Raw genomic sequence first — 14,358 nt, forward strand, 5'->3', positions numbered from 1 at the left:
AGGGACCTAACTTTAAATGCTTCGCACACTGATAAAATAAATGAGAAGCCTCGTTACAAATTGGACAAATATTATTCGATGCGCGATTACTAACAACAAGCGAATGGGTTCTACTAGGTTTACTGAAAGGAGCGCTATAGTTCGTTCGATTGGCTGTTGTAGCAGTTGATTTCAAAGTACAAGCTAAGATTTTTGTGTGATCTTTTACAAAGTCCACAATTTTCTTGTACAAAGGAATTTCAGATTTTTTCTGTGACTGCTCAAAATGTCTACGAGTTTGACCATCTAATTTTGTAAGTGCGATTGAACTTATAATAAAGTCCGAAAGATTTTCTATGTCTAATTGTTTCAAAGCGTTCACCGCTGTATCAAACTTTTTCAAAAATGTATTTAAACAAACTACTGATTCATTTTGTAAAGGTCTAAAGTCAAGAATTTGCGACAAATAAGTATTAGCCAGAAGACGTTTATCATCATATTTTTCTACGAGCGCTTTCCATAAGATAGGATAATTTGCTCCTGTTGGTTGTATTCCAGAGCAAACTAGCAAAGCTTTACCCGTCAATTTTCCCAATAAGTAATGCATTCTAGTAATATCGTCTAAATCGGGATTTTCGTGTATTAAAGTTCTAAACGTGTCATAAAAAATTGGCCAATGGGTCATTTCTCCTGAAAATTCCATCAATTCGATCTTGGGCAATTTTGCTATAGCTTTCACTGGCTTGGGCGAACTTTCAGTTTTTGTAAAAACCTTTTTTGCTGCTTCTACAATGTGACAATATAATTCGTCCACCGCTTCCAACTCAGCAAAGCTAGGCGTATAGTCAGAGTCGAGTTCTAAACTTAATAAATTTATCGAATTAATGCAATTACCAAACAATTGGCGCGTTTCTTCTAGTGTATTATATCTAATTTTAAAGTTTTTGCAAACTGTCTCATCATCCAGGTTTCTAGAGTCGTTATATAAACGCTGAATTCTCAAAAAAAGTGATTGACACTTGCCTTGAAGAGACTTTAATTCATTCTCTTTAGTTGGAGCCATGATAAATTTAAACGAATTTCTAATAAGCGAGGACCTATGCGAGCAACAGCGACAAGAGATAAGCTAAAGCGATAACTCGATAAGCGAAGGGTTTTTGCAACAACGCGTTCCAAAAATAGCGATACCAATGCTCTAGATTTAACTAAACGAAGATCCGGTGGGTCGAAGGACCAAATGTTATTGCGTAAAAGAAAGGCTATTTAATTGAATCCAAAACATCACAAAAAAAAACTTACCGAGTGGTCCGTCAAAGTGCAGATCGATGTAAGAAGGAAGAAGTAAGGAAAGAGGAAGAATAGGAAGAAAGAGAACCTTGACGGCACGGCACAATTAAATTAACAATTAATAAATCCACTGAGAAATGCGGCGTGTTGCTGCCACCCGATCGCTTCTCGACTAGTAATCTCTTAGTAAAAATATTACAAAAAACCCCTAAATGAAAAGACGCGCTAACACTTGTAAAAGAATCTGATTTCATTTTTATGCTAAACTGAACATCTCTTATCAGTTATCACCATTCGAGAGTTGTTCCAAAACTTTTAAATCATCTTTATTGCCGTTGTATCTAATGAGCGATGTACTTTCACTGGTTCCTAAGAGTACTTTACACATATTATATTCACGATATTTGAAGATTAAGAGCGTCTATTGCGACTCCTGTAACGTGAATATAACACATGCATTTCCTTTTGCAATGGATTTTGATTATCGATCTCAGATTCATTCGTTTTACCCAAAACAATCAAACTCAACTTTTTGAGATATGTGAAAATATGAAATTTTACAAATTTCTCAAAAAGTTGAGTTTTAATTGCTTCAGAATGTGAACAACAATCGAAATTAAAATCCAAGGACTGTCTTAGGCGGCTGACTATCCTTGCTACAATATGATTGTGATAGAGCACTGACGGTACAAGTACCTTTAGCTGACTATAAATGTGAAGTAACACCAGAATTATATTCACATTTATATACTTCACTCTTCTGTGCTCTTCACTGTCATATTCTAGTGACGGTGATCTGGATCGCCAGTATGTTGTAGATTATGTTAGTAGATGTCACATTCATATTCCCCCAAAGAGAGTTTATGAACAAGAAATCCACCAATATAACCCACAGCATATCTATCAAGATCACCACTATCATCATGTACTGGTGGTGGTGGATGCCACTGATCCCCCCTACCATCGCGATCAACTGGCTCTGGAGGTTCAGAAAGAAAGTCTCTAATTGTGATCAGCAGGCCTTCATTGTCTCCTTCACAGTTAGAGCCATGAAAATGATAAGATGAAAAATTTCTAATTAACTTATAAAAAGGAACAAATGCCTTGCAAGTGGGATTCGTAAATTAAACTCCATATCGTCTTATTTGACCAAAAAAGTTCTCTAGCGGATCTTGATTAAACGCCCTCGCTGGAAAGTGCGTGCAACTACTTCTTTTGCAAAGAATTTTTAATCAAACAAAACCCTTCAAGAGTTCGCTGCCATCCCATCAGACACTTTGGACGTGAGCGATCCTCAGCGTTTTTTGGGAGAAATTCCATATAGCTAAACATTTGTTTCCCTTCTAACCACATCCTGTAATGATAACTGTTTTAGGTTATCATTTTTCGCAGTCTTTTTTTTCAGACTTCCCTCCAAAGCCACCGTTGACACTGTCAAAGATCTGGACCATCTTCAACAAAAGTTTTGCGGTGTACTGAGCATCCGGTGGTAACCTCCCGCTTTCTGAACTGGCAAACTTATTCATCACTGCCGCTACTCGCTGATTCATTACCTGTGCCGCTATTGAAACTTTCATTTTTGGAATTTTGAATTTGTCCACATGTTTAGCCGAAATCTTTGGCAACAGGCGGAAAACCCTGTTTTTTTCCCTATCAATGTCAACCACCTGTTTAATATGATCCCACCTTGCAACAACCCGTTGCTGTTGCCCCCTTGCTCCATGGGTAGAAAACTGGCAATCACGTTCTAAAAAACCATTCCGGAATGCCTTCAGAAGATGAGGTGGGTCAAACAATGGAATCACATCATGATATTGATTATCACGAAGTGGAATCCGAATCACATGTTTGATACCACATCATCTTCTGAAGTTTGCAATATTTTAGAATAGTCTAATAGATCGTTAATTGCCTTAACGTTATTGCTACCCATATTACAGACGGAGGCGATAATGTTAAACCCCACAGCAGTAGCTTCAGCAACAATTTGTTTGTAGAAACTAACAATGCTACAGGTTGCTTCTACCGTTTGAAAACACCTCGCAACATAAAGACAGCAACATTGTCAGCAACCGCTCCAGACCTTTTCGTACCGTCATCCTGAAATCCTATGACTCTGTCCTCATGCGGTAGATAGTCCAAGTGAGGTTGTATTTGTATCTCATCAAAGATGAGAGTACAAATACGATCCCTCTTATTTCGGCCTATTTTCCGACTAAGAACATTGAACAAATGATTTGAAATACCCGGTCGAATAGAAACTTGTGCGAGAGTTGCCTTTAGAGTGCGTTATGACGGCAGTATAAACATCTTAGAAAGAAGTCTATACGTTTGAGGACTGCCCTTGTGAATGGCAACGGCATCAGCCTTTACCTCAAACGTAAAACTTCTTCCCTGTGGTTTATACTTATTCTCAACTGACTTTCAAAAAATCTTTGTTGTACCGGAGTAAGATCTTCAATTAAATGGCGCACATGCTCATCCTTAGCCAAAACCATTGCTGCTTTTATGTTATTCTTCGATTTTTCCAGCCTTTTCACTCTCGCGTTCAACTGTTGGGCAAATTTATATAATCTTCTTTCGTCTTTACAAAATGTGTGGGGTTTCTTATTTATCCCCAGTCTCGATAATATTGCTAAAAAAATATTTTACACAAATAATAACCAACAGCTGGTATAAACTTACGATGACGATTTCCCTTTTTACTTGTAGCAGGACCAGCAAGAGAAGGAATTCGCCGTTCAAGATGGGGAGGAGACACTCCTAATTGAGCATTTGGTTGCTCTGATGTGTCTACAAGCAATTAATTAAGTAGTTCACAAAACAAAATAATTTAATGTCGGCACAATGCTGCCCTGCCCGAAAAAAATTAAGGTATTCTTTCATAAAATAAACAAATAAATCAGTAAAACACAACATTATACTTACAATATTCATGAAACGCTGTACAAATCTAGAAGCAGTAGGTACTAAATATGTAAATAGTTTTGCATAAAGAGAAGATTTAACATAAATACCATTTCTTAAAAAACCTGGTTTCTATTTCAAAACTTTCACGAGCACAAAATTACTATCCAGAAGTAGGTAATAAAAAAGTAGAGAATCATAAACTACAGTGTACAACAACTAAGGGCCGGTTTACAGAATATTTTAATTGCAATCAAATTTTAATTCGAGATTATCTTAATATTTGTCATTGCATTTTAAATGGTAACTTAACGTCGAATTCGGAATTAAATTTTAATTTCGCTTTCTGTAAACAGACCCTTGTAAATAAAGATAAAACATCACCTTTACGACTTATAGAGTGCAATAAGAGCATTACAATAATACTGAGAAGTGCTACGGACTGCATGCTTACTACTTTTCAACTTTTACTGTTAATACCTCCGTCACCCATCAAAAAACGAATACGTTCCTCTGCTTCACCCACTGCTACAATATTTTGGTCCGGTTCCGGATATAATGACATTTTAACCCCTGTCAAATAAAAAAATATTAAAAATAGTTACATATAGAATATAATAATTAATAATAATATATTAGTATATTATTATATATTATATTATATTATTTTATCGAAAAGCAGATCGAAAATGTTAAATCACGAGGAGCGCAGCCCCTACGTAAATTGATTCAGCGTGCCGATAATAAAATTCTATTTTTCCTCAACGAAAATCTCACATTTTGCAGGTACATCTCTTTTCATAGGTGTCTCTCTCTTCCTGGGTGTCACTCCCACTGCTCCTAGTCAAAAAGGAAACTCTTTTGTGAGAGTAACAAACTTGGGTTGAAGTGATCTCGGATGGAGATGAATCAATTTGATAAACCTATAATCAATAACAACTGCCATCTCTTCTTTTCAGTACTATCAGATTTTTTAGGCACCACTAATATCGGTGATGACCATTCTGAAGTTGTTTTTTCAATAATTCTGTCTTTTAACATTCTATCAATTTGATTGTGTACTTCGGCTTTTTGAGCATGTGGTAACCGATATGGTTTTGTATAAACAGGCCTTACTTCTTGCTTTAAATGTATCTTTTGTTTACAAACATTAGTTACTGAAAGTGGATCGTTTTCCAAATGAAACACGTCAGCAAATTTTGCATAAATTTTATGAATCTCTTACTCCTTTTCTTTATTCAAACCTTTGGTATCTATTAAATCTAATAATTTATCAACCCAGTTCACTGACAAACAAATATCTTCAAATTTGAACATGTTATAATTTGTAAAATTTTCCACTTTTGATTCAAGATTTGTTAATTTTATCTCCCGATCATTGACATTTAGAAGTTAGAATTATATTATCACGTAGTTTAGCAATTGCTCCTGCATTATAAACACCTTCACAAATTTCTTCTGGTAAAACTAAACATTCGTCATTAGTGTGGACCTCGAAATAGTCGATTACTTGACATCTTGGTGGAATAATTGTAGTGTTAAAACGATTTGATTCTAAAGGTAAAAAAATATCTTTATTGTTGTTCCAAAAAGAAAAAACAAATTTTTCCTAATTTATTACTGCAGAATATTTTGTAAAAAAATGTGATCCAATTACACCATGCATCTCACCTTTTCCAAAATCATTTACGACATAAAACTCATGACTAAGATAACTGTTTCCTAACGTCAGCAAAAGATTCCTTGTGTCCTCGGCTGACATTGACCCAACTACACCGGTTATTGTTATTGTTTTGTTTCGATTAATTTGCTGTTTATTATTTACATGTTTGCAAAAATTACACTGATTGAAGCACCTGCATCTATTAAAAATGTTAACACTTTTGTTTCATATACCACACCAATAAAATTTAATGCATTAATATTTAAAATTATTGCTGTGCTGCTCTTAAAATCTCTTATATTGTTACCATCGGATTGTCCCATTTTAGATTGACCATAAGTTCCCCAATTTTTTGACCAAATGACTCTACCGAACTATCATTTTGCCTGCAACCATGCAATTCAGAAGCTAAGGCCGTTGCCGATTTTTTTGCAATAAATTGTGCCTAATGGTATCTGTTAAATCTTTGCTGCTCAAATATGTTGAATTTAAACGCAATTTTGCGCTGGGAGGCAATCTAATTGTTAGAACGTAATGTATTTGCAATTTTTTTCTCGCTTCATCCAAAAGACTATCGTACAAAGTTATAGCATCTATTACTTGTATAATACTTTGCTCACTATTATCCATTAAAGGAATTAAGCTAGACGCTGTTCTAAGGTCGAATTTTTCACCCATCTTTGAATAACCTGACTCAACACTTGCAACAATTGGAACTGCAGAAACAGTAATTTCCCTATCTTTTAAAATCGTATTTATTTCTTTAATAATTTCTTGTGGTGCTTCAGTATATTCTTTTATTTCTGCCAATGTCGCTACGTCACACAATTCTTTATTGACTTTAATTTTACAATCCAATTCTAACCGAATTCTATCTAATTTTTCCCGCTTACGTTTTATTATTCCTGAATCATTTCTTCTTTCTAAATTATCATTAATAAGATTAATTTTACTCATGTGAAGAAACAATTCCGCACAAACAAACAAAATTTGGCGTATACTTAAACTACTTACTTGTCATCCTTGTCGTCGGGGAGCATCCTTTCTTCAGTTTTAGGCGCTCGGTGGATACACTCTTCTCAAACACACACAATCTCTGCTTTTGCACTTTACACAAAACACACACATGGGAAGACGATCCTATACGTCCAAGTTGTCCCTGCAATGGATCACTTCTCTACGTACCATTTTCTGCATCGTCCGCTGGCAGTACTTAAAACCGTAGAGGATTGCACCAACTAACATTCCCAAAATTATGGCAATTAAAAACCATTCGCTCCGGGAACAGTTTTATTTATTATAATATTATAATATTTCAAGTACGAACAAATAATGCACCGTTTGTAATGTTTCTGGAGTGATCGTAGCACTAGCGGCATGAATTCGGTTCACCAACTCCTCACGAGATCTTCTTCCAAAATTGCTTCTTCTGCAGCAACGGTTTTTGTACTTCTGGGCCCACCAAAACAGAGTTTTCGTCTGAATGCTTTAGTTTGGGGTATAGTACGCTATACTGACGAGCGGCTTCACTTGTATTTTCAGCGTATTCACCAAACAGCAAACACAAGTCACAATATTCATTCTACGAAAACATTTTAATCCTTCACTGACACTTTTTGAAACTGAAAAACTACCGTTGATAGACGAAAGAAAAATTTTTATGACATTATAAACAATCACCGTAACCATAGTGTCATCTAAACAACAATGGTATGTGCCAAGTGAGCCAGCTTTATCATCATTGTTGATTCAAAAATTTTGTTAACATTTCTAACAGAATTTGGTAAAGTTTTTTTAGTTTTTATGTTGTTAAAACCTTTATTGCAATATCATTTATACCACAAATGAATTTGGATCTGAAATAGTTGTGCAAACATTTTCATTTTTGGCAAAGAATTTTTAATTTTTGTTTCATCATATCTTCAGTAATAAAAGAATAAAAGCGTATGTGACAATATCTTTAGTAATATAAGATTTTTTGTAACATTTTTCTTGTTGTCTAGGGCATCGTCCGATGATGTAGTGTCACGGCGATGCGCGACTTTTTTTTAAAACTTTTGTTTTAAAATCTTACACCGTTGCAAAGAAAGTCCTATCCAAATTTTTACAATAAGAGTATTTGAAAAAATACGTTCTAGCGAAACACATTATACTATTATTAGTTACACATAGAGACATCGATCGTTTTGTAGAATTAAAATATACAGATTTTACACCTGCCTGCCTGAAATTTGGAGATTCTTCTATGTGCTTTTCAGATACTGATTAGAACCTTAACTCGTCGGTCTCGGTCACTACTACTGGTCGTTAGGTCAGGTCAGAGGCTGTAGATGAGACGTGAATACTCTGACACTTGGGTAACTGATAGCACCACCATTGGTACGCCTATTTATTTTTATTTACATTATAAAATGAGGAACATGGCAGACTATCATCTCTCATTCGTTATATTTTGGTTGATATTGTGGTTGTAGACTGAAGTAATATCTGTACGGTTTACTAAATTGTTTTACTAAATAGCAAACACAAAAGTAGGTCTTTTGAAAAACACAAAAGAGCTTCCTTTATCTAAAACGGGCTTGTTGTAGAAATCTATTACTGGGCGGGTTAATGGTTACAATTTTACACAGTACCACTCTATGCCAACCCAGTACTAAATTAACTAAAACGGCAATAGGAGTATTATTTCTTGTGAATTTGAATTCATTAATAAGCTGCCCTAGGGAGTACTACAATTACAATGGTCTGCAGTACTACCCTATGCCAACTCAATGGTGAATTCCAAAAAGCCTTTTTAATAAATACGCTACTTTCAAGGAACGTTGGACGAAGTGGTGTTGAACGAAAAACCAAGCCAATGACTCTTCATTTGTTAAATTATAAAATGAAGAATATCACAGACTTCGTGTTCCGTTCGAAAGTTACTGCTTGCTGTTCATTGAAGATTGAAGAAACGGCTGTAGAGTCTACCTTGCCCAGTGATAATTAAATAAATATCAACTTAAGCAGAGGTAGACCTGACAGACATTTCAAAAAAATTGTGATAAGTTCTAAGTGTTTGTTCTACATCAATTCCAGCTTTTGAACACTTGCGTAAAATTTCACTAGTTTATAAGAAAGATATCAGCTTTTGTTGCATCCTTTTGGCATGGGAATGATTAACAAAAACACAGTTTAAAAACCCGACACACCAAACGTTTATTTGAAACACAACGTTTCAACCACAAAGTGATGTTCGTCAGGTGAGAATATAAACTAAACTAATTCTTACAATGTCATGCCTTATACAGCGTTGGGAAATAAGTATGAAACCAAGCGTTTTGTGTCTAAACTCTGTGCCTTACGAAAAAGTAAGTTAGTCCATCATCAAGTAATTTGAAAATGTGTTTATTTTTTAAGACTAAAACTTTTCGAAATTCTTTTTAGGTTTCGAATTATTAAATTTATAAGACAGTGCTCCAGAAATTACTTCTAATTCAATAATTTTGTATTGAAGGTAGTTGGTGCTAGAATTCACTTTCTTAAGATCTCTTTAAAATTTTAACAGATTAACAATGCAAAAATGCAAAAACTCTCTTTTACATTCCGGCAAATGGAAAATCGTTTTTTTTATGTTTTTTAGTACAGACTGATCCAGAAATACTGAATCTGTTAGCAACAGATTTGAAAGTATTTTTGCTTGTAATTTGCAACACTGCAACCGAATTTGATTTTTCTTGAAAATTATTTAACGTACAACCCCACAAGAATGTTAAATTGTTTTTAATTGGAACAGACTGAGTATTTCTGGATCAGTGTGTATAACTAGCAAACTCTTCCTAAGATTTTCGTAAAAAACTAAATCAACATTCAACAACATCTAATAAGTATTTTAAGAGAAAAAAATACTTGGGGTCATCGTTTAAATTTTGGAGTTACTAATTAATAAACGCTGACAAATTTCTCTCTGTGGAGTGGTAAAAGGGATACACTAAAATAGAACTGGCAACACAGTGCATCTATAAAATCGCTAATAATGAATTTTGAACCAGTTAACAAACAAAAACGAATATCCCGTCACAGAATTTTTGACTTTAGAGCTTTGTCTGGGCTATTTAGGAGGTAAACATATTAAAAATCGTTCTTACTTTACTCACGTAATTGCTAAAATTGTGTAATTTTGCAATTTTTAGAAATAAAAATTCTTTACTTATGTAAAAGAAGACTTGCTGGTGAGATAAGTATTATTGGACAGGAATGCATGGTAGTATGGAGTAAACTTTTGCACGACAAGTTTACTCACTGAGTAAAATGAGTGCCACTCGAAAAAGGCTAACTTGAACAACATCTTTAATCAGAAAATTTCTGGTGAACATTAACTGGAGATTGAAGAAACTACTGCAGGGTCTACTTTGCCCAGTGATAATTAAATAAATATCAACCAAAGCAAGGATAGGCCTAGCAAAAATTTCGAAAAAATTGCGATAAAATGTAAATGTTGGCTTTTTATTAATCACAGCTTTTAAAGATTTCTGTAAAATTTAGCTCGTTGTTAAGCAAGGAATCAGACAACTTATTTCACCACTAAATACCAAAACAAAGCGATTTGTTTATGTTATCGAGAATATTATTTTTACGTTGTTTTAACTTGTTAGAAGATTCCTAATATTTTAATCTTCTATGATCATCACATAGCACAGAAACAATCAATTTTGTCATTTATTGTGAACTTTAATTCGCTAATAAGTTGCCATAGAAAGTACTATAATTACTATGATCTATATAGTACCACCCATGCCAACTCACCAGTGAATTTGAGGAAGTCTACTTTTGATAACCATTTCTCAAAATAAAGTTTTTTTATTCAAAATCTGGAAGTATTAACTTTGATTGAAAGAAAAGCACCTGCATCGTTGCCTTTATGTTAAGGATGCAACGACAAATGCGCTTTATTTTCAAGGAAAGTTGGTTGAAGTTGCGTCAAAAACCAAACCCATAAAATTTGGTTTATCATAAAACGAAAAATATCACAGATTATCTATCATCAATTCTCTCATCCGATAATTTATTATTAATATTAAATGGAGATTGAAGAAACTACTGTAAGATCTATATGTCTAGTAATAAATTGATTATTATTAAGCTAACATCAAACAAAGCAAGAATAGATCGGGGTCAGAAATTTCGAAAAAAAATACAATGGAATGATTATCCAACATCTGATAGTACTGACATTAATAAAAAAAGTGCGTCTTTCAAGAAATGTTGGCCGACGAAGTGTGATCGAAGACAAATTCTGTGACCCTTCATTTGGTGAATTATAGAATGAAGAATATCATAGACTTTGTGTCACACCCGACAATTTTTGGAAGATGTGTACTGGAGAAACGATTCCAAGATCCACTTTGCCCAGTGATAATTAAATATGATTCAAATAATGAAGCAACTTTTCTTTTTTTTATTGTTAAATAATTTGAAATTAAGAATACAGTAACCGTGCTATATCCAGAAAATAGTAAAAAAGCAGTTAATGCTAACTAAAATTCGAAAACCTTTTCTTCGGAGACACAACAGTGCGTTTTTTGAGAAGGCAATAAAAATTCAATGCTCATCTAAAGGAAGGCATGCTGGTAAAATGGAATATATGCCACGATACAGTATAATTTTACACGCCACTACCCTGCGCTAACGCAGAACTAAATTAACAGAAATTTAACTGCTGTAAATCAATATACAATTACTAAGAGTATTTAAATTTTCATCATTTATCTTTAATTTACATTAGTAAGGTTAGTAAGGATCCATAGAAAGTACTAATACTTATACAAAACTATACAAGTATACCAAATACTAACCATATACTACGAGCATAAACGTTCGATGCTAACTAAATATCTATATATTTTATATGACGACACAAATGTATACGTTTTTTAGAAAACATAAAATATCTTCGCTTACTTCACTTGCTGGCGAATTGTAATTTATTACTGAGCCGGCATGGGTCGTACTATGGGTTAAAATGTTACATGGTACCACCTTTTGCCAACCCAGCACTAAATTTATTCAAATTTCACTTAAAAATATACATTGCTTGCTGTAAAATATTTTATCTTAAATGTGAATTCAATAAGCTGCCATAGGAAGTACTATAACATAATTACCATAACCCAGACTCTGAACACCCACACCATTTTGCTCGATTATGAACGAGGAAGCAAACGAAGTTAACTTATTTTATTTTCATGGAAACAACTCCAAAATAAATCAGTTTGTGTAAATTTTGACCATATTGCCACTAAAGGTACTACTCATTTCGAAGTGAGCTTCTTCATTAATTAGATTGAATAGTAATTTGGAACAAAAACACTTATTCAACTTTTACTCGTTTTAGTCGTTATTGAATCCGAACTGAAGCAAACATTGGCTGTACTATGACCATAAATTAGCATAGAAACAGCCAATGCTAACTAAGTATCGAAAACATTTTGTAGTAATGCACAAAAGTTTGTTTTTTGTAAAAGCAATGAAAATTCTTTCCATACCTTAAAAATTCTTGGTGGTGAAATAATTATTATTGAACAAGAGTGTCTGGTATTATGAAGCAAAATACCCTATTAGATGATTCAAAAGTATAAGAACGCGCATTTTACCATATTATTTTTTAAATAAAATTGATAAAATCGTAAAATAACTACTAATGATTAGATCTCACTGAAAGTAATAAATTAGTTTGGGAAACTAAATACTATACCAAAATACCTATATATCTACTTTTCTATTTGTTCCAGTTGCTAGAGGATTCGAAATAAAGCGAACATTGGCCGATCAATGACCACGAAGAAGCATAGAAACGACCAATGCTAACTATTTATCGAAAACATTTTGTACAAATGTGTGTCTTTTGAAAAAGACAGAAAATCTTTGCAAACCTAAAAATGACTTGCTTGTGAATTGAAATCTCTTACTGGGCCGACATGGGTCGTACTATGGAATAGAATTTTACATAGTACTACTCTGTGCCAACCCAGTACTAAATTTACTTAAAAATAAAAACAGCAATGTTGGACTGAAAAACCTGTAAGTCACTTTAAATTTTCATCTCTTGAATTAGGATTCGTTATTAAGCTGGCACAGGAAGTACGGCCGGATGTTTTGAAAATGTCATGCCAATAAACCCTAGCACTTGGGATCGGTAGGTATCCCAACAGCAACCATCGGTGGCAATGAACTATATTTAGTCGTAAACTTGAGGACACGAAATAATTTTAGTTTTCAACTTGAATACAATTGCTTAAAATAAGATTTCATTTGATGCTTTTAGTAAATTTCAAAAGTATGATGTTTACGAAATCCATAAACTATGCAACTAATAATAAAGCTGATTCCAAATCCAATTATCCTCTAATTTAATTAAATGACATTTAATTCGTATTGAAAATAAAATTAATCAAAAATTGAAATTTACTGTTATTTGTTAATTCCAAGAGTTGACTCGAATACAACTGCTTAAAAGATTTAATGTTTCTAGTAAATTTAACCGTCGAAACCCTTGGCCGATGAAATCAATTTCAGTAAAGATGTTATTTAATTCGCGTTGCTAAGTACATTTGTTTTCCCTTTAGTATTTAGCGAAAACTAATTGCATCCCTTTTTGAAGCAAAACTCCGAACACGATTACCGAAGTGTAAACAAATTTCTGATAAAAAGTAGTAAATGAAAAACATAGTTTTGTTTTTAATTGGAACCATCTTTTCATTTTATATATTCCATTCGGATATTTGCGGTCCGAGTACCCACCGATCCAAAACCGGGGTTTATTGACATCATATTTTCACCCTACTGTACTATGATTATCATGGTCCTTAATACTACACAATGCCAACTTAACAATAGATTCCTGAATCGTTGCATTTTCGATAAATGCTCGAGAAACATTGGTCAAAATAATGTCGAACCAAAGACCAAGTCTGTGACTTTTCATTTGTTGAATATCACAGAATCTCATCCGATAATTTGTGATTACTATTGATTTGACTACTACTGCTGTGTCTATTTTGTTCACGGATAAATTGATAATTAAACAAACATCAATCAAAGCAATGATAAACCGGACAGAAATTTCAAAAATTTGTGTTGAAATGCAAATCGATGATAGACTAAAACATTGAAAGAATCATTCGAAGTCATGGGTCGTGCTATGGATTAAAATTTTTCATGGTACCACTTATGCTAACCCAGCAATAAATTCACTAAAATAGCTTATTCGGTTCTGACAACTAGCATTCAAGTTATTCTGGAGAAAACTTAGTAAATACAAAAATCTTTAAGTTCATTCTCCACAGTTGTATCAGAATTCGAAATTTTGCGAACACTGACTATGCTGTGACCACTTATCACTAAATAACACAGAACAGTCAACGCTAACTAGAAACACTTTCTAAGGGAACTACACTCTCTAAAAACGTTTCTTCTTTGGTGGGTTTTTCTCAATATTTTCGAGACCATTACAGATAAATTTACAAAATTTGGTACAGTTATCT

General features: G+C 33.6%; 6 non-coding genes across 6 annotated transcripts; all 6 read right to left on the minus strand.

Annotated features, from left to right (window-relative positions):
* Window positions 1-8,670: 8,670 nt before the first annotated feature.
* Window positions 8,671-8,757, minus strand: Mir11619a-1 (microRNA mir-11619a-1). Its single transcript, NR_161855.1, has one exon. It is a non-coding gene; the product is annotated as a microRNA mir-11619a-1 (primary transcript).
* Window positions 8,758-8,781: 24 nt separating this feature from the next.
* On the minus strand, window positions 8,782-8,872 carry Mir3836g-1 (microRNA mir-3836g-1). Its single transcript, NR_161874.1, has one exon. It is a non-coding gene; the product is annotated as a microRNA mir-3836g-1 (primary transcript).
* A 1,686-nt stretch (window positions 8,873-10,558) lies between these two features.
* Window positions 10,559-10,618, minus strand: Mir11617d-1 (microRNA mir-11617d-1). Its single transcript, NR_161887.1, is given in 1 exon segment — window positions 10,559-10,618. It is a non-coding gene; the product is annotated as a microRNA mir-11617d-1 (primary transcript).
* A 1,593-nt stretch (window positions 10,619-12,211) lies between these two features.
* Mir11618b-3 (microRNA mir-11618b-3) lies at window positions 12,212-12,306 on the minus strand. Its single transcript, NR_161851.1, has one exon. It is a non-coding gene; the product is annotated as a microRNA mir-11618b-3 (primary transcript).
* Window positions 12,307-12,609: 303 nt separating this feature from the next.
* Mir11618a-3 (microRNA mir-11618a-3) lies at window positions 12,610-12,702 on the minus strand. Its single transcript, NR_161852.1, has one exon. It is a non-coding gene; the product is annotated as a microRNA mir-11618a-3 (primary transcript).
* Window positions 12,703-12,767: 65 nt separating this feature from the next.
* Mir3851m-3 (microRNA mir-3851m-3) lies at window positions 12,768-12,861 on the minus strand. The gene has a single exon (NR_161853.1). It is a non-coding gene; the product is annotated as a microRNA mir-3851m-3 (primary transcript).
* Window positions 12,862-14,358: the final 1,497 nt, after the last annotated feature.

Source organism: Tribolium castaneum, chromosome 4, assembly GCF_031307605.1.
Source record: "Tribolium castaneum strain GA2 chromosome 4, icTriCast1.1, whole genome shotgun sequence".
NCBI lineage: Eukaryota > Metazoa > Arthropoda > Insecta > Coleoptera > Tenebrionidae > Tribolium > Tribolium castaneum.